This window comes from Macaca nemestrina, chromosome 11 (assembly GCF_043159975.1).
Source record: "Macaca nemestrina isolate mMacNem1 chromosome 11, mMacNem.hap1, whole genome shotgun sequence".
Lineage (NCBI taxonomy): Eukaryota > Metazoa > Chordata > Mammalia > Primates > Cercopithecidae > Macaca > Macaca nemestrina.
Genome location: NC_092135.1, coordinates 135,041,675 through 135,066,341, shown reverse-complemented (window position 1 = coordinate 135,066,341; position 24,667 = coordinate 135,041,675). Strand labels below are relative to the sequence as shown.

The 24,667-nt window shown below is 45.1% G+C and overlaps 2 long non-coding RNA genes across 7 annotated transcripts in view; one reads left to right on the top strand and one right to left on the bottom strand.

Annotated features, from left to right (window-relative positions):
* LOC105473850 (uncharacterized) overlaps positions 1-24,667 on the top strand; it is a 173,506-nt gene that overhangs the window by 88,296 nt on the left and 60,543 nt on the right. For all 5 annotated transcript variants that reach the window (XR_011610174.1, XR_011610173.1, XR_011610176.1 and 2 more), the window contains exon 3: positions 18,729-18,900. This is a non-coding gene — a long non-coding RNA (uncharacterized lncRNA). The remainder of the gene's footprint in view (positions 1-18,728; positions 18,901-24,667) is intronic.
* LOC105473849 (uncharacterized) overlaps positions 1,143-24,667 on the bottom strand; it is a 51,747-nt gene continuing 28,222 nt past the window's right edge. The window contains exons 3-4 of one of the 2 annotated variants that reach the window (XR_011610178.1): positions 22,589-22,689; positions 1,143-1,372 (exon numbers count right to left, since the gene is read on the bottom strand). This is a non-coding gene — a long non-coding RNA (uncharacterized lncRNA). Of the gene's footprint in view, positions 1,373-22,197; positions 22,690-24,667 lie in introns of those variants that run through there. The other variant, XR_982518.3, reaches the window with a different exon arrangement.

Here is a 24,667-nt window from a genome sequence, read left to right as displayed (position 1 = left end):
ATTTGCCATTCCCCCTTCCTCCTTCTTCATTTATTTTCCCATTGTGTGTCTTAAATGACTAACAGCCAAAACCTTTCTGATTGCAGTGGGCAGATTGCCCGAACCTTACTATGAATTTAGTACTCTTTAACACTTATCCAGGTTTTCTTTGATTTGCTTTCCTTTTCATTAAAAACAAAAAATTCTTGAAAATTATTCCTCTGCATGTTTGCTAGAATGGTTTATTTCACCTTGGATGTATGCATTTATTTCCTTTCCAAATGGAAAATTCTATAAAATTAATAAACAAGCACACCACACCCCTCCTTTTTTTAGACCAGTATTTCCAACAGTAGCCTCAGCTTTGTTTTGATCACCAGTTATGTCCTAAGTCTTGTTTGAGCAGTGTTGCTTTGTTGAGACCTGATGCTTCACCCAGACACACACCATTTGTTCAGTGTAAATGTTTTGTTTTTAATGAGAAAAATTTAGACTCAATATCTCCAAGAAAAGTAAGATTTTGATATCTGACATTACCACTCATCCTTTGGGATGTGTAAAATGCACAACATCTGGGTACAATAAACAATAATAAGGTCTAATAATGTTTTCATTGCTCAGCATCCTTTTAATAATCTGTCCACAGGTTTTTTTTTTAAATATCTCAAGCAAATAACAAGCAAGTTTCAGAACCACAGACATCATTAGCTTATATTTCCTGAGACTGATTCCGCAGAGTGAACTAGGGACATACACAGGTGAGATAAAATTTCTGCTTGAGAGAGACATTTATCATAGCACGCAGGGAAATGCCTAATGAGTTACACGAAAGCAAAACATACAGACTCTTGCAATTTTGATTTGTGCTGCATTTTGAAGCAGGCGCTGTGGGATGAAGGGTCGTGATGATTAAGCTCCAACTGGAGCCAGTGAAACAATGTAAACAATTTACCATTCAATTTGGCTAACTTTCCTTTTTTGTTTGTTTGTTTTTTTTTTAACATGTTAAGTACCTTTCGGTTTCACACAGCTTTAAAATGTACTAAATAACACTAGCAAGAATTCCACCAATGCAGCAATAAGACAAGACCATAATTTATTTGGGAAATTGACCAAAACAAAAATACATTGCTGAAAAAGGTGAAGAATGGCTTCCCCTTTCTCTTTCTCCGTTGGTGGAGCGATTCTGTGTACTTGGCTCCAGCAGGCAAAACAAGCGTTGATAAATTAGGTGTTGCAAGCACCCTCCTGCCAGGTTAGCAGGCGGGACCTGTGGCATGCTTTCCCTCACTGGCTGTCACGCTCTCTCTCTCTCTCCTTGGGGACATCAGGAAGCTGTCCAGAAAAATAATTGCTTGACATGGTGGGTGGGTCAGGACCCTTTCCAAGCGACCTAGAAGAAAGAATAAAATATTACATTCAAATATCTGTCTAGCAAACATGCCTATATTTTGTGTTTCCCATAATTCCACCATGCAAACAAGTCAGTTGATGTATATTACCTTCAAACAGGGTGTTAAGGGAATAAAAAGTAGAAATGTGTGGTCTCTTCCTTACAGAGGTACAAGTAACAGAACATTTCTAATTTAAAATTAGCCAGCAGTATGAGATACTGTTAGTGTTTATATATGAACTAAAGACTACAAAGAATGTGACCTTTTGGGGTACATCCCCCAAGCAGATTAGAGAACAGGCTCTGTGGCAACTCTGAAAGGAACCTGGCTCCAGGGGTCAGGGGCCTCTCAAGATCCTCAGCCGAGAGCTCAGGAACTAACACATCTCTCCAGCAAACATCCAGCAAACTGGAAATTGTGAGATATCTGAACAGCATCCGTGGTTTTAAAGAAGGGACCGGCCTGTACAAATCCTCCCTGTGCTGACAGCCTGCCTCAGGAGCACAAGAGAGCTCTGAAATAACCAATTCACGTTCTCAAGGAGATTTGAGGACATTCTTTAGAGAAAAGGGAACAGTATAAACTGAGAAGGATGCTTTGTAAGTTTTGTTTTGTTTCTAATCAAAGTAGCCAATGGTAGATTGGCTCCTCCAGAAAACTGAGCATTTATTACTTTTATAATCAGAAAAAAGTGCAACTATTTGCATTTTGGATTTTAAGAAGAAAAGCATACAGTTAGATACATCTCTGTGAAGATTTCAAAATTCCAGAAATACAGGCAACCTGCTGAAACAAAACAAAACAGAACAGGCATGTCACTTCTTTGTAGCAAGATATATCAGTCACAGTGGACCAGCGACTTCCCAGTGTTGAGGGAAGCATCCGATCTTGCCAAGTCTCATCCCTTCCTGTGGCCACAATCACAACGATCTCAGGAACTGGAAGGGCCCCTTGCCTCACTGTGAAAGTTGCCAGGAAAGATCTCCTGAGAACTGAGCAATGATCAAAATGTGGAAGGCAATAACAGGGAAGATTGGTATAAAATAAACCACATGAAATGGACATGAAGGAGTAAATAAACATTGATAACAAGTTTATACAACTCAACGCCTCAATGCAAAAGTAAAAAAAAAAAAAATAATACTAAAAAGAGGCCAGTTGCACTGGCTCACGCCTATAATCCCAGCATTTTCAGAGGCTGAGGCGGGAGGATCACCTGAGGTCAGGAGTTTGAGACCAGCTTGGCCAACATGGCAAAACTCTGTGTCTACTAAAAGTACAAGAATTAGCTGGGCATGGTGGCACATGCCTGTAATCCCAGCTACTCAGAAAGCTGAAGTAGGAGAATCACTTAAATGTGGGAGGCGGAGGTTGCAGTGAGCCGAGATAGCGCCACTGCACTCTAGCCTGGGTGACAAGAGTGAGGGTCCATCTCAAAAATAATAATAATAATAATAATACTAAAGAGAAATGATCTGTAATGTAAAAATAGTTTAATGATAATCATCTGCATTTTAAATTCTCACTGAGTTTACCAACAGCTTGGAAGGGAGATAGAGCAAAAGAAAAAAAACCCAATAACATGCTACATGCTTTCATCCTACGTGAGAAAGGTAAAAGACCAATGACATGCTACATGTTAACATCTCATCCTACGTGAGATAGCTAAAAGATGCAGTTTATACAAATGTTGATTTAAATATATATATATGTGTATATGTACAAATCAAACTTAAGCATTACCGTTGTTAGTGAAATAAACAGAAAACTCACAAATCGTCCAGAAAAAAGAGAACAAGTACTGCCTGGCAATATGGCAAAAGGTAGGGAAGGAAATACATTGGAAGCATGAGGGAAACATAAATAAACATCATAAATTAAGATGACAGAATTAAGACCAAGCAAATCAGTTAATATGGCAAAGTAAATGTTTAAACTCTTCTGTTAAAAGACAAACTCTTAGACTGTATAAAAGCAAATATAAACTTTTATGTTCCTCCGAACGATCCTTTTAAAATGTGAGCATCCCCGTAAAGGCAGGTTCTTGGGAAAATAATTTCCTGGAAGTGCATGTCTTCTAACACCTAAAGGACAGAGAGAAAACGAGCAAAAGGCCATGAATTCATCCATCTGCATTCACTCAGCCAGCATCTCCGGAATGACCCTGGACACTGCGTGGGTTGTGGAGAATACGATGGTGAGGAAGACACTACGTCTGCTCTCTGGAGGTGCCATTCCGGAGAGGAGCACAGACGTGGGAAGAGGTGGTGACCCCACGAAGGACACATGCTGTGAGGGGAAGAATGGCAAGCACAGGGCCAGCCTCCCCCACCTCAAGCCAAGAAATCAGTTCGAAGCCGGATAGGGTCATTACATAATTGGTCATTTGTGTCTGTAACTCTCATAGAGAAACCCAGATTAAATAATATATGCCTACACGCTCAAAATGTACCCCACTTCGTGTACGTTTCAGTTGTTAATTTTTTTTTCAGCCGGGGTCGCTTCCCTGTGTGGACGCACAGAGCCTGATTCTCCTGCACAGCTCTCGCAGGTGGATGATGCTTGGAAGCTGGTTGAACAGAAAAAGGCTCTGAGCTGCACAAGGGAAATTTTCCTACAGTAGTAGAGTCAGAAGATGAAAATAAGGGTCCAGGAAATCACTGCACAGAGCAGGGAATTGAAGCATTACCCTGTTGGGGGCGGAGGTGGTCGTTGGAAGCATGCAATTACTTTCAACTGTTTTTATAACTGGTCAGCCGTCGGGCCAGATCTAAGGCTTTCTTTAGTCAATGGCAAGGTTTTTAATAATTCTGTACATTTTCAGAGCCCTCAGAGGCAATGTGAGACGATTGCAGCTTCTAACATGTCTCACATCTGTGCAAGTGACTTAGCTTATTCCAGTTGGGGACCGGCTTAGGTTGGGCTCCCCCAGAAGCAGACCCCCAAACCAAGATGTGAGTGCAAGTCATGTATTTTAGAGGTGATCCCAGAGAGCCATGGCAAGTGAGTCGGGAAAGGGGCTGGGGAGGGTGGGAAACCAAGGCAGGGAGTTATTGTAAGCAGGTCCTCCCACCTCCCCCCAAGGGCATTCGGGCTCATCCGCTACATTCTGCTGGGGGAAGGGGAAGCTGGGTATTCACCCATTCACTCCCTTCCACCATGGTTGAGAGCAGCCCTGGGATATTAACTCCCCAGCTTGGTTGGCCATGCCTGGCCTGCAGCCGTTGAACTCTTTCGCGCACCAGGCGCAGGAGTCTGAAGGTCACAAGCTGTGGGCATGTATATGAATGGAGAGTACCTAGGTGATGCTGGTGGGGTGCTGGCAGCATCCATTAAACGACTGTGCCTCCACTCTTCTTGCTATCCCCTGCTACTGGTTTTCTTTTCACATCTTTGTTAAATTAATGCTTGTATATATTTTTTAATTTTTAAAGATACTTTTATGTTGCTCAGGCTGGTCTCAAACTCCTGACTTCAAATGATCCTCCTGTCTCAGCCTCCCAAAATGCTAGAATTACAAGCATGAGCCGCTGCACCTGGCCGGTGCCTTGTGTCTTATTCTGCTAAACTGCTGTGGCTTCACTCCGTTACACTATCCCTCCCTCCTTCCTTCCCCCTACTTCCTTCTTTCCTGTCTGCAAACATTTACTGAATGACCACTCATTTCAGCCCTGGTGATGAAAGATGACTGGACCTTTACATGCACAGATTCTTCACGACACTGTATTGGCAAGGCTAGGAGACAGGCATGCGTGAAGTACTGTGGAACATGGAGCTAGCGTCTTCTAGCTCGAAAGTAACTGCCAGGGAACTGGATGAAGTGACTCCTGAAAAGGCAGTGCAAATACATGCGTCAAGCTCAGAGCGTGCAAGGTGCTGGTTGAATGTGACGCTTGATTATGACAGCAGGTGACAGGTGGGCTGATGTGTTATGAGGAGTCTCTGCTGCTCCAAGTTCCCATCACTTTCCCAGCAAGGAAGTCAGGAGATGAATGACCTCCGCTGTTGAGGACGGAGGAGGCCACAGTACATGCTCTATTGATGCATTTTCCAAGTGGAATTCAGGTCGTAGCGTAAACAGTTTGTGGAAACTTGAAGGAAGACATATGACAGACGACATGCTCTTTAAACAAAGTAAGTCCACTGTCACCTCTCCTTAAATCCCGTCCTTCCCAGAGAATGTTCCCTGAGTGTCTAATGTGCACATCGCATATCATTCAGCCAGATGTTCAAGCCAACCTTGTGCGGACCTCTCTGTCATCCCTTGAACTCAAACTTCACTGTATAAAATGAACCCTGGGGAGCCTATTATAATGATATTCCTAGGCCCTGTTCCAAACCTACTGAATCAGAATCTCTGCTGGTGGTCCCAGTACTCTCAGGTTTAGGCACTTCTTATGCAGCCAACTGTGCTTTCTCTGGGTTAGAAGAATGATACACTCATTCATCCATCTATTTATGTATCTGCCCATCCATCCATCCACCCATCCACCCATCCATCCATTTATCCATCCATTCGACCATTTATCTATCCATTATCCATCCCCATCTGTCCATAAATTCATCCATTCATCTATCCATTTATTCACTTAAAAATATTCATTGAGGACCTACTATGTGCAAGGCACAGTACTAGGCAGTGGAGCTACTGAACAAAACAGACAATAACTCCTTCCATCAGAAATGTCACTTTCTTAGGAGGGAGGCAGACAAGAAAGTGCCAGATAGGTCAGGTATGTGGTATGTCAAGAGTAGTAAGTGTTATGGGAAACCTAAAGCAGGGGAGAGGGATGTAAAATGTAAAGGGGCAACTGAAATTTTAACAACAGTGGCTGGAAAAACATCCTCTGAGAAGGTGACATTTGCATTGAAGACTTAAGGTGAGACAGCCCACCATCAACATGCTCACTGGGGAGAGAATTCCCCCCAGAGGGACCAGCTCCATCTGGCAAGGCTCTAGAAATAGAGAGAAAGCCAGCACAGCTGAGCTGGGTGAGTCAGAGGTGAGGGTTGGGGTGTGAGATCATAGAGGTAGGGAGAAGCTGAGGCCACTGGGGGACTTTGGGTTATTCCCTGGTTGAGATGAGAAGCTCTTGGAGGAACTGGAGCCGTGGAGCCCCTTGATCTGATGCGTGCTTTCACAGGATCGCTCGGGCTGCTGTATATAGAATAAACAGAAAGGTGGGGAAGTAGATTCAGGTAGTCTCATTGGGAAGCAACCACAATGAAGTTCTCAGACCAGCAGAGAGTGTTCAAATTTTTTTGCTTTAACAAAAGGATTTTCATTCAGAAATGGATGTGACAAATAAGCAATAAAACATATGAAAAATACAAAACATACTCCAGATAGAAGATGCTGGGTGTGTTAGTCCATTCTCATGCTGCTATGAAGAAACACCCAAAACTGGGTAATTTATAAAAGAAAGGGGTTTAACTGACTCACATTTCTGCAGGGCTGGGCAGGCCTCAGGAAGCTTACAATCATGGGGGAAGGGGAAGCAAACATCCTTCTTCACGTGGTGGCAGCAAGCAGAATTGCAGAGTGAAGTAGGAGAAAAGCCCCTTATAAAACCATCAGATCTCTTGAGAACTCACTCACTATCATGAGAAGAGCATGGTGGTAACCGCCCCCATGATTCAGTTACCTCCCACCAGGTCCCTCTCATGACACATGGGATTATGGGAACTACAATTCAAGATGAGATTTGGGTGGGGACACAGCCAAACCATATCACTGGGTATCACAAGGCCACCCCAGGCTGACTGTGCTCCCCACAATCCTAGGGGCACCATTGCATGCACATTGGAGCTGTGCATGCAACAGCCCTGCTTGCGCTGGGGAATTAGCAGGGAATGAAGCTGGGACTCTGAATATGTTTGGAAGGTAAGGCCAACAGGCTGTCTAGCAAGATCCCTTTCACAGTGGAAATGGAATCATCTTTTGTCATTTTCCTCATGTGGGTCCCCTCTGCAGAGCAGTTTCAGTGTAGAACTTTCGTTTGGATTCTCAAGAACCAGCAGAAAGTCACCGAGTGCTGCCCTGGTTTTGTCATCAGTCATCAATCTCCCAAAAGCCTGGGGAAGATAACATGGAGAGTGAGCCCAGATGTATCTTTGGAGACAAGGTGCCCATTAATAGAATGTCATATTTAGTCAATGACATTGTAGGAATTTGTAAGTGTTTTCTGAAGGGAAAAACATTTTGTCTTTGATGGATTTTCTGTTTTACAGACATAATTAATCACACGTCTTAAGAAATCAATTTCTCTAATAGCAAAAATAATCTATGTTTTGCCAACTGGAAACACCACTTTCATTTAAGAAACACTCTCCATCAGTTGATTGTACTTCTTGGCGCCAGAAGCAAGGATGCCGTCCATATGCTCAAATTATAATGATTCACTGAAGAAATATGAAGTTCTCAGACCAGCAGAGAGTATTCAAATGCTTTTGCTTTAACAAAAGGATTCTCATTCATAAATAGATGTCACAAATAAGTAATAAAATACAAATAAACAATACACAAAGTATACAAAACAATTGTTTTGTATACAATTATTCAACTGTTTTCAAACTTCTGAGGAATAGGCATATTCTGAAGAGTGTCATGTGATAATGTAGAATCAAAGAATTGAACTCATATGCAGATGTTAACCTAGTCCCCTTCCCCTGCCCCCATGGCAGGACCCCTCTTCAGTATCTTCAGGAAATGGGCTTCTACTCCCTCTCCCACCATCAGGGGAGGAAGAGGCTGACACACTGCCTGCTGTTTCCTAACTGAATAGTGCTGGCTGTGGGAAAGCCCTGCTTATTGCCCATCTACCCTCTTGTCATCTCCCCATTGGCACTGGTTAGGTTTTCTGGAATTACAGTTCTTTTCTCAAAAAGGTGAAGCTGGCTATCAAGTCAGTACTAAACAATCACTTTTCTGAGCTCACACTTTCCTCATTCCATCAGCTGCAACAGGAATCCAGTCTTGGTGAATTTTGTTGTTGTTTTTTTTTTAGACGGAGTCTCACTCTGTCGCCCAGGCTGGAGTGCAGTGGTGTGATCTCGGCTCACTGCAACCTCTGCCTCCAGGGTTCAAGTGATTCTCCTGCCTCAGCCTCCCGAGTAGCTGGGATGTGTGTCACCACACCACCTAATCTTTGTATTTTTTTTTTTTAGTAGAGATGGGATTTCACTATGTTGGCCAGGCTGGTCTCAAACTCCCGACCTCAGGTGATCCACCCACCTTGGCCTCCCAAAGTGCTGGGATTACAGATGTGAGGCACTGCGCCCGGCCTCAAAAAGGTGAAGGTGGCTATCACGTCAGTACTAAGAATTCACTTTTCTGAGCTCACACTTTCCCCATTCCATCAGCTGCAACAGGAATCCAGTTTTGGTGATTTCTTAAAGAAGCCATTTGAACCGAGGCACAGCGTCCCAAAGGCACATGGCCTCCACAGAGCTCACCATGTGCTTTCCACGTCTACCCCAGGTTTCCAGAGGGAATGAGGGCTGACACTTACTGAGAGTCACCTCCTTCTTGCCCTGGGGTTGAAGTGGGGTCACCTTGGGGGAAGAAGTCCTACTTCTCTGAAAACAGCAAAGGAACTAACACTTGGCTCACCCCGACTCAGCTGTGCAGGCTTTGTTGGAAGAGAAAACCCCGCATCCCTAATCCATCAGGGTCTGGAAGAAATCTCACAAGAGAGAATGACTTGATTTTAAAATTCTGACTGCCTTTGTCATCCTCCTGCCAGGCCTGACCTTTTGCAGATATGCTTTTAATTAAGCAAGGGTTTTGCTCAGCCTCCTCCCACCTTCTTCAGTTTCCAGCGATGGTGCCAGATTGTTCAGACAACTTCTTAAATTAACACGACGGCTGCCGGTGAACTGGGGGCTTCGATAGGAGGTACCATTGCCTGCCTTTCTGTGCTTGTCACGGCTGCTTCCCTGCAGACTGAGATCCGGGGCGCTGGGGTGACAGAGAGCACGTGGCCACATCGACGGGTCACAGGGAGGACCTTGCTGTGTGCTGCACATATTTGTGACCTGACCAATGGCTGGCAGGCTGCATCCTGGACTGAATCTAGAAGACACGCCTCTGGGGTGAAGAGGGGTCAACAAAGCAGCTCGTGTTCCCTGCTCCAAAGGACGCAGCTGCAGAGTGTTTTGGTCATGGAGAATTGCTACTGTCCCCAACTCAGAACTTGGAACAAGCTGTCTCGTCTCCAAAATACAAAGAAAAAAAAAGATCAACAGGAACACAAAGTGAGGTGAGGAAAAGTGCACTTGTGCAGCAAGCCCGCTGTTCCTGCCATGAGGAAATGCCGAAGTCACTTAGAACTGACGGCTGAAATGATTGTGGCAAGTGCTTTCTTGCCACACTGGATGAGGTGGCATTTCCCTATTAAAGTCCCTTACCATTTTCTAAGGGGTGCAGTTTAAGGTCATCTTTTTGTGAAATACCTAATTGTACTAACTAAGCCTCCTTTTGGAGAGAACTGACCCTGCTCTTCTCCAAAGGTAAATATTGAATGTGACAGTGGGAGAAAATCATTCAAGTTGCTATTGACACGCTCTGATAAACATTTGGCAAGCAAGAATCTGGTTTGAAATCCACACACCCAAAGTCCTAGGTTGATCACTGTATTCATCTCTAACACAGGTACCTGCAAACAGCAGTCTGTTACATGGGTTTCCTTTGAACTAGGAAGGCTGGCATCCTTCCAAAGGGCCACTGGGTCTAAGGTCCAGCTGCCTGCTTGGTTGCAAAACCTTCTCTTGTGTCTAGAACGTTGGGAGATATCATGGCCTTCTTATGCCCGTAGGCCAGCCCATTGATTTAGAACGCAGTTAACAGACAGAAATACAGACACGTTTGCTTCTAAGGTCTTAGGAATGAAATTCCCTTTAGAGCTCACCTGAAGTGGAGTATTAAATGCCTCCTTGCAGAAGGGTTGCTCCTACATTTGTCCTGTTGTGATGCGTGCCTTTGACACACAGCAAACACCTAGGATCCTAGAATGTCACACCAGCAAGGCCCTAAGGCATCACGCTTCTTCTGATGACAAACCTATAGCCCAGGGTGCTATGTGACTGGCTCAAGGCCCCACAGCAAGTTGACCTCAAAGCTGCGCCCAGGCTCCTGGGCTGATAAGCCCACACCCCCCATCCTGCCCTCCCAGGATCCTCCAGACCCTTTAAGAGGAGGAGACGCTGACCTGGGCATTTGGAGAGACACAGTCTTCCTGGACTCGGGGGTGGGAGGGGTAAGGACAGTCGCCGGGTTGCTGACTCTCTTTACAGTCTCAGGAATTGTACCTGTTTAGGGTCCCTCAGTTTTGCAGCCAATGCCAAGGCAGGTGAGGAAAACAGTCCCGGCCTGCTGTGTGTTGCTGGGACACTTTACCACAGATGTCACCTTCGCTCTCCTGACTCACCTAATGCTGACAGTGGCGCCCATGGACCAGGCTTTCTTCCCACACGTCCTGAAATGCTCATTTATCAGTGGAAACTCCCTTTGCAGCACCTCAAGGAATTTCCCCCTTCAAGGGTCAGTGAATGACAGCCAGAGCAGCCTATTGTATATGGTATTGTCAGACTGAAATATAGTCGAAGAACTATCACCCAATGAATGGTATTAGACCTGCATGGGGTAGTGCCAATGGGAATGGGAATTCCAGCCCCTTATCTTCCAGAAGAATTCCTCGGACTCCATGGAAGGCCATCGTGCCACAAAGCAGTTCACCGCTGCTGCTTCCCTTGGAGGGCTGTGTCTCAGTGCAAGATGCAAAGAAGTGGACTGGGAAGCATGTTGTCCAGCATTGGTCACCTCACCTGTCCAGGTGGGTGCTCCCTTCTGCAGCTGTCCCCATGGCTTCTCCCCATGAGGGTGGACACCCAGGCAGTGTTCCAGTGTTCACAGAGGCCACTGGCTCAGGAACGGTGCCCCAATTCATCTCCACCAAGAAGGAAGGACAAAGATCTACTTGCATCCTCAAATAGCATACTTTGAGATTTTAGGAGCACTTTTCTACGGGAAATACTGAAAATGGACTTTTGAACCTCAGGAGAGAAAGAGAGAGAGCAAGTCAGGCTGAGAAACATGTTTCCCAGCAAGCAGCAGCCCGCCTGAATCCCCGCACCTACACATGGGGTGGCCTTCTCGTGGAAGACTGTGGGAACCAAGACTAAATAAATGCTAAGCACCCTCCGTGCTTCTAAAACGCAAGGCTGGCAACAATACAAAATACAAACTGAAAAGAAAAGCAAACAGGTAGCCCTTCCAGCTGGGCATTGCCCCAGGTGTCTGAATAATTTTGTGATTGAATCAGGCACCTGCCTATAGCATTGTAGTTTATTCCTCCTCAGCTAAAGTGACACACTTAACGAGAATGTTGCGTTAGTGTCTGGGCTTCTTCAAAAACAAAGGTGAATAGAAGGGGCAAGAATGGAAGAGGGCATGCAGGATTTGCTCAGGACTGTTTGCTTTTGCCCATGGAAACTGCAGTGGCCTCGAGAAGCAGTTGAGTGGGTTGTATAACCCTCAGCTGCTTCGGTCTCAACAGGGAAAATACTGTCCTGGGTAAGCACACCTTGGGTTTTTTGTTGTTGTTGTTTGTTGTTGTTGTTGTTTTAACTGAATCAATTTCTTAGAAAAATGAAGTCTCCATAGCATTTGTTTTCCATTTTTAAGTTGTTGTAAGAGCAATGGAGTGAAATGGAGATGGAACTGCCTCCCAGTGCCTGTGATCTTCACCCACCTGCATCCTTCATCTGTCTCCGTGTCATTCCCCCTTTATCACACTGTGACCCCCTCTCTGATCACAATCTTTAGTTACACTATCATTACTCACCTCCCAGACAGACTCTGTAGATTTCAAATGTCAAAATCAAGGAATTCTCCACAAGATCATTTAATCAGGAAAACAGAGAGAGAAAGTGAAACATAAATGAATTACAACTCACATTTTCCACACCCTCTGCACCCTCTGTGGATGCTAGACTTCAGCCAAGTCTCCTTCCTAACCATGTGTGCTGCTTGTTGAACTATAAACTAAAAGGTTTGTTTCCAGGGTTATGTTACTGTTGGCTGATAGCGTATCATTTCAAGGGGGTCCATTTTTCTCAGCTTGGCTCAAATCACTTTGGCAGGTTTAATCTGGTCTAACAGCTTTGCTATTTACTGCTGGAATTTCTGTATCTTAAGAGTACCCTGGGAATTTAGCTTAGTGGCTAAAAGATTGACTTATAGCTCCAAACCAGGTGGAAGTCAGGATGCACTGAAAATATACACAAGGATATATTGCAGAATTATCTCTGCTCTGAGAGCATTCCCATGGGCACGGAATTAATTTCTGGTTTTTAAACTGTGCAAAAGTTACTGTATGAATCTAGAGATTTAGAGCATTCCTCAGGTTGAAAGTGGAGAGCTAGGCTGGGGAAGGAGCGGGGACTGGGACACACACAGACCTGGGCTCTGTGATTCACTAGTCCTGTGATCTTGGGTGTGTTCCTTGATCACTTTGAGCTTTCTTCTCCTCATTTGCACAAGAGGATAATAAATCCCCAGTGGAGAGTTGTCCTGGGGATCTAGTGAAGCAATGCTCTGGGGATACAAATTCGTAAGTCTCTGTCTCTATTTAGAAGACTCTCCATCCCCTCCTCTATCTAAATCACTCTCACCTTCTCTCTGTTTATAAAATATGTTTTAAATGTTAGAGAGCCTGAGACTTATGAGGACCATCAGAGTAATAGTGACCCAATCTTTGTAGATGGGACCAAGGTTGATCAAGATTTTTCACAAATTTGTTTCATTCCACTCTTCCAAACGTCTTTGGAAGAGCTCATTCTTACTTCTGTTATCTGCTGAAGAAGCCATGCTACATAATTGAAGATAAGCAAAGCAGGGTTCTAATAATCATAAGATAACAATAATGGCAACGATAACAAGGATGATGATGATGATGACAGCTAACCTTCACTGGGGGCTTCCTTGTACCTGATATTCTATTAAGTGGCCCAACATAGAGTTACTCATTTAATACTCACAACACCTTATTTGATAGGACTATTATGATCCATATTTTATGGATGAGATCATCATGTTTCAGAGATGTCCAAGGTCACCAAACAAGTGAGAAGCAGAACAGCATTCAAATCCCATCTTTTTACTCCATCTCCATATCAAACCATGGTCTAATTATCTTTCTACTGTCTCAAGTGATAGATGACATTAGAGAAGAAAGGTTACCTTTGTAGAAAATAAAATCATCAGGAAGATTTTTAAAGGAAGAAACAGTAAGATCATTCAGCAAATACTTTGGGTGTCTATTAAGATTAGGTGCTTCATTGGACATTGGGAAGCCCTTGAAATCACCCAGGTGAGAGATAGCAGTAGCCAGGTGTATCAGATACTTTCCGTTGTTCCTCATCTGTTTCCCGCTTTCAGCTACTTGGTCTGTATCAGCCACTGCTCTGACCAGCTTTCCATGGATTACAATGAATCACACAGGCACAGCAAAAAATTCATCCAGAATATATACAGAATCCATACAAAAAAAAAAAAAGACAATAAGATTTCAAGATGGACAAAGTGTTTGAAAAGTCATTAAGTAAAAGAGGAAATCCAAATGTCCAATAAACTTACATAAAGGTGCTCAACTTCATTAGTTATTTTGGAAATTCTCGTTAAAACCAAAATGCGATGCTCCTCCATACCCATCAAAATGGCTACAATGGAAAGAGTGGAAGCGGTTTGAAGCTACAAAAACTTTCATACACCACTAACAGAAGGATAAACTCACACAATCACTTTGGAAAATTGTTTGGCTGTATCCACCAAAAACACATGTGTGCCTTATGATTCAGCAATTCTGCTCCTGGGTGTACACCAACAGTAACACATGGATATGTTCACCAAGAGGAATGTTCACTGTGACACTATTTGTAATAGTCCCAAATTGGAAGCTTGACAAAAGCCCATGAAGAGTAGAATAGATAAATAAAATATGTTAGCATCATATAATCGAATGTCACACAGCAATGAAAGTGAACATTATACACAGCAGTATGGAGAAACTCACAAACATAATGTTGACCAAAAGAAACTATCAATAGAAGCCATTCATTCCAGCACAACAAAGTTTTAAAATATCTTTAAAAATTAATGAATGTTATTAGAAATGAGGACAGTGGGTCTTCTGGGTTGGGGAGAAGTAGGGAGTGCCTGAAAAAGGGTCTAAGTGGGGCTTCGGGGGTGTTGGTAATGCTTTGTTTCTTGATCTAAATGCTGAGTACCTGGTTGTATTAGTCCATTTTCACACTGCTGATAAAGACATACCTGAGACTGAGTAATTTACAAAAGAAAGAGACTTAATGGACTCGTTCTTTAGGAGCACTTTAGGAGGCTGGGGAGGCCTCACAATCATGGCGGAAGGTGAACAACACATCTCACATGGTGGCAGACAAGAGAAGAGAGCTTGTGCAGGGAAACTCCCCTTTTGAAAGCAATCAGATCTTGTGAGATTTATTCACTATCAAGAGAAAAGCATGGGAAAGACCTGCCCCTGTGATTCAATTATCTCTCACTGCATCCCTCCTACAACACATGGAAATTCAAGATGGGATTAAAATTTTTTAAAATGAATAAAATGCTAATGTGACTTATACTGATTAGTGTGGTTGCATTTGGCCACTCTTTGTGATAAACTTACTTGAATAACCCAAATGAACAATAGCTCCTGGCATTCTTGCTCATATGTAGCCCCCTCCTACACTGTCTCCAGACTTGGCCATGTGACCAGCTTCAACAAATGGTTCAGTAAGTTTTCGCATGCTGAGTTTGTTTTCTTGGAACGCCTCTTCTTGGAACCTGGCCACCAGGCTGTGAGGAAGCCCAAGCAGCCATCTGGAGATGCCCATGTAAAGTTCCCTCCTCTTACGTGCAGATAAGCATGCCAACTTTGGGAACTGTAGAGGTGATTAAGTGAGTTAGTATACACAAGTGGACACACAGTGAAAGGCAGGCTCTAGCTGCTTACCTTGACCAAAAAGATTTCCTTCCATTTCTACAAACTCGTACGTTGCCTTCTTCCACACTGCTCAAAGTTCGCCTTTTCTAGGAAGCTATTTGGCACTTCCTAGTCCTCCTCTATCCATCAGCACAGCCTGCACAATTCAGCACAGGAGTATTTGGTTGTGCTCTGGAGCTGGATACTTTAACAGTGAGTCATTGCACTGTATGGCACTGAGAGGCAGTTTTGCCCTTCATCTCATCTGGGCTTCATCACAATGCTATGTGAATTGGGCAGAGTAGATACTATCACATCCATCTCAAAGATGAGAGAACTGATGCGTGGAGGGCTGCCGTTCTCTGGCTGGCCCTGTGAGAGGAGTGGTGGGATCCAAAGGTGGGCCTTCCCCTTCTCTGGTTGCCTTGAACCCCAGGGAAGGATCTGGTGCTTCTTTTCCTTGGTATCTCCTCTCAGGCATCTGCTCTTCCTGGACCCACCAAGACACTCCAGTGCTCTCGCCAATGTTGAACCCAGGACTTTGCTCAATAAAGCTTCTCGATTATGATACTAATAATGCAGCACTGAAACTGAGAGATAGGACGCTCTGCTGAGAATCAGAGGGATGGGTTTTCTCCACATTCACTGAAGAAGGTGCTTCATCATCCACAGAGGTGTCAGTCCTTAAGCACAGCCTGAATGCCACCTGCTGTTGCTGCTTCCGCTGGCTGCCGCTTACTGACCACTGGTTCCATGGGCTCTGTGGTACACAGATGGAAGCATCCTTTCTCCACTGGGGCTTCTCACTGTGACCAGGACTAAGACAGGGAAATAACCAAAGGATAGTGGGATCAGAGCTGTTGACGGCACACACACGGTGCCATGCAAATCCACAGATGAGGAGAAGCTGGGCAAACTATGTGATGATGTTCATCTTCATTTTGCCCCCCAAGAACCCCCAGGAGAAGGAAGTAAGGATAAACCTAGCAAGATCTGTAGATGCTCTCCAAGACATGTTTATTTCACCTACTTTTCCATTCCCATTGAAGTGGTCCAGGCCCAAGGCCTGTAACCCCCAGCCAGAGTGTGGTGCCCTCCCCAGCCTGGCTGCTTCCTTCAGCCCTGCACCTCCCCTGCACTGGCACATGGTTGCCAGGCTGGCCTCCAGCACAGTCTACACTTCCCACAGCCTCCTCCACAGGCCGTCATGGCTCCTGCAGCCTTTAGCAGCATTTCCCTACTTTTTTCTCACTGCAAAGCTATCTTTGGCCCCAAAGTGTCTTGGCCACCGTGACCTCACAGGGAACAGAGGCAGCTGACACAGATTTGTCTCCTTGATCAGGCTTTAGCCTAAGTATGACGTAGTCAGGAAAACCCTCTCTGGGCTGGTGGCCTGGGGCCACATTGGTACCGCACTATCTTCTTGCAAACTATGGGTGCTCACATGAGGGAACATTCCAGGCATTTGCTTCCTGTGTTAAACAGGACCCTCTACAAAGGCAATGGTGGTGTCCGTTCTGTTCACAATGACAGGCTGCACTGAGCAGAGGATGGGGCCTGTGGCTGGTGTTTCCTAGGTGGCAGCTGGATGGCTACTGGTTCCAGAACCATCCTCTGCATTTGGAGGTCTCTGTCCAGGAAATTCAGGCTCCGCTACATCAGGTTTTATGCTAGAAGCAAAAGGAGATTCAAACAGGTTTGAAATGACAGGTTGGTGACTTACAGGTTGGTAGAGGAGACAGACTTTATTAACAAGGGCTTCAAGCCTGGGCTCCTCTGTGCCCCTGCAGAGCATGAGGCCATCTGTCGTGCCGGGGTGCCTCTCTACCACCATTGCCCTGTGGAGCAACTCCTTCGCTGGCATTTTCTGTGACTACTCTGAGTAAGTCTGTTGAAGCTAGTATTTGTTGAACACTCATCTGAGTCAGGCACTGTACAGGCAGTTTCATACCTGATCCATACAAGAGCTCCAAGTCAGAGGAAAGAAGGCGAGAGTTGGAGATGTGAAGTCACTTGTCTAACTAACGTCCAGCAGGGAGAAAATGGGAGAGGCTGCAATGGAGAGAGGTCTGCGCGATGCTGTAACCAAATATGCTCAGTTACAGAGAACAGAGTCATGCTTGCCAGTTTAGAAAGGGATTTACCTCGGCCGGGCGCAGTGGCTCATGCCTATAATCCCAGCACTTTGGGAGGCCGAGGCGGGTGGATCACAAGGTCAGGAGATCGAGACCATCCTGGCTAACACAGTGAAACCCCATCTCTACTAAAAAATGCAAAAAAATTAGCCGGGCATGGTGGCGGGCGCCTGTAGTCCCAGCTACTCGGGAGGCTGAGGCAGGAGAATGGTGTGAATCCAGGAGGCGGAGCTTGCAGTGAGCTGAGATTATGCCACTGCACTCCAGCCTGGGTGACAGAGCAAGAATCCATCTCAAAATAAATAAACAAACAAATAAATAAATAAATAAAAGAAAGAAAGGGATTTATCTCTGTTACTAAATTGATAACAGAATCACCGAGGAGCTGAAGAATGATCCTAGGTGAGCTTCCAGGACCAACTATGATGCCACAAACGTAGGCTGTTAAGGAAGCTGCCTGTCAAGCAGGGCCCCAAGATGTCACTGCTGCCTCCAGAATGCTGCCCTCCACCCACTGAACTCAGTTCTGAATGCAGGTCTTGAACAGTGCTTCTAATTGGCAGGAGATCAGCTGCAACCAGAATCTTGGCTCTGAGAATATCTGGGAAATAGTGGTTTTAGCTCTCTAGCCTCTGTAGAGCAAAAAGGCATATCCAATAGAGTGGGAGAAAAGAAACCTTGGAGAGGGTAAGTCAGAGGTAGTCCCAAATATCAGTCCAACGTTAAATTGTGATTTCGTGTGTGTGTGTGTGTGTGTGTGTGTGTATCTGGTGTGGTATAAGTTTGGGTGGGGTGGAGGTGATCGTATGTGTGCATTCTCTCTACCCTCCTTCCATGCATATGCATCCAGGAGAGATGGGTCCACCTTCTCTCCTTCTGGCACATGCCCCCATATTTCATCTTATCTAACGGTCTTTGTGTCTTGCCAAACTTCTGACTGTGGGGGCCACTGCTAAATGCCTATCCCTAAGGCATTCTCTACTTCCGTACTTCAAACACCCAATATACACTCTTCCCTTTTTCCTTGTCGACAGAAGCCCAGTGTATCTCAGAATGTGTTCAGGACCTCTTGCAGCTCAGGATAGACTTACAAGATGGTTCTGGCCAAGAAGATTTAAGTAGAAGTTTAAAAGGTGAAGCTTCTAGAAAAGCTATTGTTTTCCTAATGAAAAGGGACCATTAGCTTGCATTTCCTTTTGATTTTTGTCCTTTCCTATTAGGTCTTACTTCCTGGAAATGAAACATGTTGCCTAGAGGTGGAGCACCCATTCAGTGAGCCTGTGAGGAAGGCCATTTACCAAGAACAGGAGAAAGCTAGAAGGAGCCCCTATCTCTGACTGCCCTCGACAGCCCACACAAGAACTCACGCTGGAAAAAGAAAGCCTTGTTTCGGTAAGCTCATGTGTGTTTAATTTTCTGTTTTTCTGATACACACGAACCCCAGAGAGTCTTCTCTGAACTCAATCTTTGTATACTCAGTTCCATGGCCTAATGGAATTTTAGGGTCAAAAGAGGGTTTAGAGATTACTTAGCTACAGTCATATACTGCCTTATAGATTATTAGCACTCAATGTATGTGTGTCTAGTCTACATGGTTAGTATTAAATTCTCTGAGGATGGAAACTATATGTACATTTAAATGTTTGTGTTGAAAATGTTTTTCAAAACCTTGCTAAGTAAATGAATTCACAGAACCTTTCGCAATGTTTCTGGAGAAACATTTTTTTTGAAAGTGCATGGATTCTATGAAAAATTTGGGGAGGATAGAAAGAAAAAGAAAAATCCTATGCAAAGGTTAAATTTTGAAACTCTTGTTAAAATAAAATCCTTAGCCAAATTAAATTTAACAGAGTTTATTTTATTTTATTTTTGAGACAGAGTTTCGCTCTTGTTGCCCAGGCTGGAGTGCAGTGGCCCTCATGATCTCGGTTCACTGCAACCTCTGCATCCCGAGTTCAAGGATTCTCCTGCCCCAGCCTCCCAAGTAGCTGGGATTACAAGCATGCACCACCACGTCTGGCTAATACTTTGTATTTTTAGTAGAGATGGGGTTTTGCCATGTGAGCCAGGCTGGTCTCCAACTCCTGGCCTCAAGTGTTCCTCCCACCTCAGCCTCCCAAAGTGCTGGGGTTACAGGCACAAGCCACAGCGCCCGGCCTAAATTTAACAGAGTTTAATTGAGCAAAGAATGATTCATGAATCAGGTAGCCTCCCCAGCCAGAGTAGGCTCAGAGAGTCCAGCATAGCTACGTGGTGGAAGATGATTTATAGACAGAACAAAGGAAAGTGATGTACAGAAAATGGAAGTGAAGTACAGAAGCAGCCGGATCGGCTCAGCATTTGTCTTATTTGAACACAGTCCGAACAGCTGACCACCATAGATTGGCCAAAACTCAGTGATTGGCACAAGGGTAGGTTATAGTCTGTTTGCACTTCCATTTAGGTTGTAGTTCACGATGTACAGAGAAACCTTAGGGCAATCTTAAAATATTGGCTGGTGACATTACTTTTAATGGCAAAAACTACAACTACTTTTGCACTAACTTTTGCACCAATACGTAAGGAGGCAGTTTTAGGCTAAAATCAATTTAACAGATTTATTCTGAAAACTTGCTTTGTCTGTTGCTGCATAAAAAACAACCTCGAGGCTGGACGTGGTGGCTCACGCCTGTAATCCCAGTACTTGAGGAGGCTGAGGCGGGCAGATCACCTGAGGCCAGGAGTTCAAGACCAGTCTGACCAACATGGAGAAACTCCGTCTCTACTAAAAAATACAAAGTTAGCCAGGTGTGGTGGCGCATGCCTGTAATCCTAGCTACTTGAACCGGGGGTGCTGAGGTTGTGGTGAGCCGAGATCACGCCATTGCACTACAGCCTGGGTAACGAGAGCGAAACTCCATCTCAAAAACAAAACAAAACAAAAATCAACCTCGAAATGTAGTGGATTCAAACAACCGTGATTTTATTTGTTCTTGATTTTCTGGGGCTAGAATTTGGGATGATGTTTCTTCTGCTTCACGCAGGTTGGCTGGGATTACTTACTCGGCTGCATTCAGCTGCTGCCTGGGCTGGGCTGGGAGGCCAAGAAGGCTTCACTCACAAGCCTGCCCATGGGTGCTCCTGCTTCTGCCAACTTCTATTGGTCAAAAAAGGTTGCAGGACCTGCTTAAATTCAAGGGAAGGGGAAATAGGCTCTTCTTTTTTTTTTTTTTTTTTTTTTTTTGAGACGGAGTCTTGCTGTGTCACCCAGGCTGGAGTGCAATGGCCAGATCTCGGCTCACTGCAAGCTCCGCCTCCCGGGTTCACGCCATTCTCCTGCCTCAGCCTCCCGAGTAGCTGGGACTACAGGCACCCGCCACCTCGCCCGGCTAGTTTTTTTTGTATTTTTTAGTAGAGACGGGGTTTCACCGTGTTAGCCAGGATGGTCTCGATCTCCTGACCTCGTGATCCGCCCGTCTCGGCCTCCCAAAGTGCTGGGATTACAGGCTTGAGCCACCGCGCCCGGCCGGAAATAGGCTCTTCTTAAGGAGAAATAGCAAGGCTGTAATACAAAAGAACATGTATGATGGCAGAGAGTGCTGTCACTATCTCTGGAGACAAATCTACCACTCTAACTTTCACTTCTTTACAAGCCGAGATTACCCTGCAAATTGGAATTTTTATATGTGAGGAAAAATTAATATTTATAGGATCCCTACCATATGCTGAGTGCTGTGCTAACTACTTTCACGTAGAATTTCTCCTTTGCTGTGACCTATATTTTCTGTAGACCTAATCTCTGGGTTCATTTGAACCATCTGCTGATGGAAAGGCAGTAGCTCACAGCTGGTCCATCCATAAAGGAGGGTGCATGACAATTCCAACAGGTGGAACCTCTCCAGCTTCCTTCCATACTCAAGAACAACCCTAAACATGTTCTCTTTGTCCCTCGGGATCACGGGATACCAACTTGCATTCCTAAAAGAGCTCATATCACACTGTTGTTCATTTGGCCTCTCGGGGGATAGAAGCTTATCTTTTTAGAGATTCTTTTATTATCGAAAAGAAATCATTTCTATGATTCTGGGTATCCAACTAAAACTTGTACAAACAGAAGATATTGGATGGGCAGCTCCCTGGCAACCCCCTCCTATTCAATTGTGAAACACCCTCCTCCAGTTATTCAGAAACTACAAACTAAGGCAGTAGCCCCGTTGATGTCTGTGCAAGAACTGATGACAGGCACACCCAGAGGCTTACAGGGTGTTTGTGCTGAACATCAGCCCTGAGGGACCTTCCTGTTTTATCCCTTTTGAAACTCTTGACTGTGATTCAAAAGTAAAGAATAAAACAATAATCTGCCTGTGTACCACAGAGCAACTCTACTGCAGTAAAAACGGCAGATGCAGGAATATTTCATCCACCAGAAATTAACCTGCAGTCAGAGGAAAGCTGTGACATCAGCAGAGTTGGTGTCTCTGGAGTCAAAAGGGAAAGTTCTGGGACCTTCTAGCAGGGAGGTCGTGGAAAACGCAGGAGCGGCCCCAGATTGCTAATAGGGGCAATTTGCTAACATTTTCAACACCTTTTAAATGTTGTAGACACTTTAGGAGTAGTGTAGGGATTTCAAACGTTTATTAGGCAAATGAGGAAAGAGAGGCCCAAGTGGGTGAGGCGACTTGACCAGGGTCATTGGGCTGGGGTGTGGCACAGCAGCTTCTGGACCCCGTTTCCTCATCTCCAGCCCAGCCCCCTTTCCAAATACACCCTTCCTCCAACCCCGACCTTTCTGCCCAACTCATCTTTACCAAGTGACCCTGAAGTGGTGAAGAGGAATCCACTTGGTCAGAGCATGGAGAACAAGGAGGAGCAGAAGGGAAGGGACAAGGTCAGGGGTTTCTGAAGGGTCTTTAGGCAGCCTCAAGCTGGAAGGTGTGTGTGGTGGGCAGGGGAGGTCTCTCTAACACCTCCTGCCTCTCCAGATAGCACTAGAGGAGGGAAGGAGTCATTCTTGGCCAAATCGAGGGAGGCCTGCAGCAGCCAGGCCTTCAGGGATGCAGCCGTGTCTAGTGGTTGTAATCTGGTCTCATATCAAACTCACACAGAAAGACAGAAAAGGCTCCTTGACTGTGAGGTCTTGGTGAGGACACACTTGTGTGAACTTGAGCAAACCAGGGAAGAGGAAGTCAGTAGAAAACGTGCCTGGAAGACAAAGAGAAGAGAAGAGAAGCCAGTCCTTAGTCACAATTATTGTAAAAGATCATTGTTCATCTGAAATCACCTCCCTCTTAAATGCAGGTTGGGGCATTTGTGAGTGAATCTGCACGTGTGAATATTGCAAAAATAGACAGCTGAGGGCAGAATTCCCACTGGCCTTGTCTTTGGGACTGTGTGTTAGCAGAAGACAAAAGAAACAAAAGAGAGCCACCATTGGTTTGTAACTCAAAGGATAAAGGCTAGCGGGGATGGATACCTCATTCTCCATGATGTGCTTGTTTCACACTGCATGCCTGTATCAGAACATTCACATACCCCACCCCACAAATATATACACGTACTATGTACCCACAAAAATTAAAAACTAAAAATAAAATGGAGAACAACAACAAAACCCCAAAGAGAGCTACTTCCTCTGCATTAGAAATACATAGGAAACTTAGTGTCGAGAGAGTGAGGAGTGGGACAGCGGAGGAGGAAAGAACAGGAAGGGGATCCCGAGACACACACTCAAGCTTTGGGGTTAGCTGAAGGGCTTTTTAACTAAAGGAAGATCTGACATTAACATGCCAGGAATGCTGACACAGACCCCCTTCTGGCTCCTAAATATTCAGTAGGATCTGTGCTGCCCCCACCAGCCTCGAGGATTTTTTTTAGTGGGTAGGGAGGTGGGGTGGACAGAAAGGAAACAGGCAGAGTCTCACTCTGGCTAAACTTGGTGAGAGGGAGAGAGGGTCTGCTGGACCGTAAGATGCTTCTTCAACTGGATTGATTCAATGGACGCAGGGCTTGGCTTGGGAGCTCCTAGGAATGACCCATCATTTGGGGAGCTCACTGGTTGGGGAAGGAAGGTCAAGTCAATGTCATCTCCATCCTAAGAGCCAAAGAGCCCCAAATGATATATTGTTCTGTAGACTGATATGGTTCAGTTAGTAATGATAGTTCTAGAACTTTCTACCCAAATTTTGGTGGTCCTGAGGTCCAGGGCAGTGGTTACAGAGACCTTAGCCTGGACAAGTCTTGGCTGGATAGACACTCCTTGCACCAAGAGGCAGGAATTCTATGTTAATTCTGTTCTAAACAGCCTTGTGCCTGGAGTGCCTTTGTAACCACCCAGCAGGTTCTTCCTGCCTGCTGTACAAAGAAAATCTACTCACTGAGATTGATATGGCTCCCATGAGTGGAGGAACACCAGGGTTCTTCATCTCAGGTTGAATTAGATAAAACGACATGGACACACGTGGAGTGGTTTTAAGGAGCAGAGAGTTTAATAGGCACGAATGAAGGAAGAAGCTCCCCCATACAGAGACAGAGGGAGGGGGGCTCCAAAGCCAAGAGAGGAAGCCCTATGTGCCACGTTAATGTGTCTACTTATGTGAGGAGGCTGGAGGAGGTGGTGCCTGATTTGCATAGGGCTCAGGGGATTGTTTTGACCAGGCATGTCACTCACACAGCCCGCAAAAAAACTGGTCCTCCTGCTCTAGCCTTTTAATGTGCAAATACAGGGTGCCATGATGTTCTACACACGTGGGCATAAAAGGGGGCTGCCATGCTGTCAGCCACATGTAGGGGCAAGGGCAAGAAGAAGAGGTTGGGAATCGCCATGTTTGGGGGTACCCAGTTTCTAATGGCCTGCATTTGCATATCAAAGGTTGCCAGCCAGGCTCTAAGACCAAGGGATTTCCTGCTAGACAAGAAAACATTTCTGCAGTTGCTTTAAAAGAAACAAAAACTTTCCAAGGACCCCTTTTCCTCTGTATCAGCCTAAAATAATTTCTTAATAACTCCTATGACAAGATCACAGCATTGCAGTAAAGAAAGAGTTTAATTGAGGTGAGGCTAGCCTGGCCACCCCACGTGGGAGATGGAGTTATTACTCAAATCAGTCTCCACAAAGGCTTGGAGGCTAGGAATTTTTCAAAGATAGTTTGGTGGGCAGGGGGCTGGAGTAGGGGGCATGCTG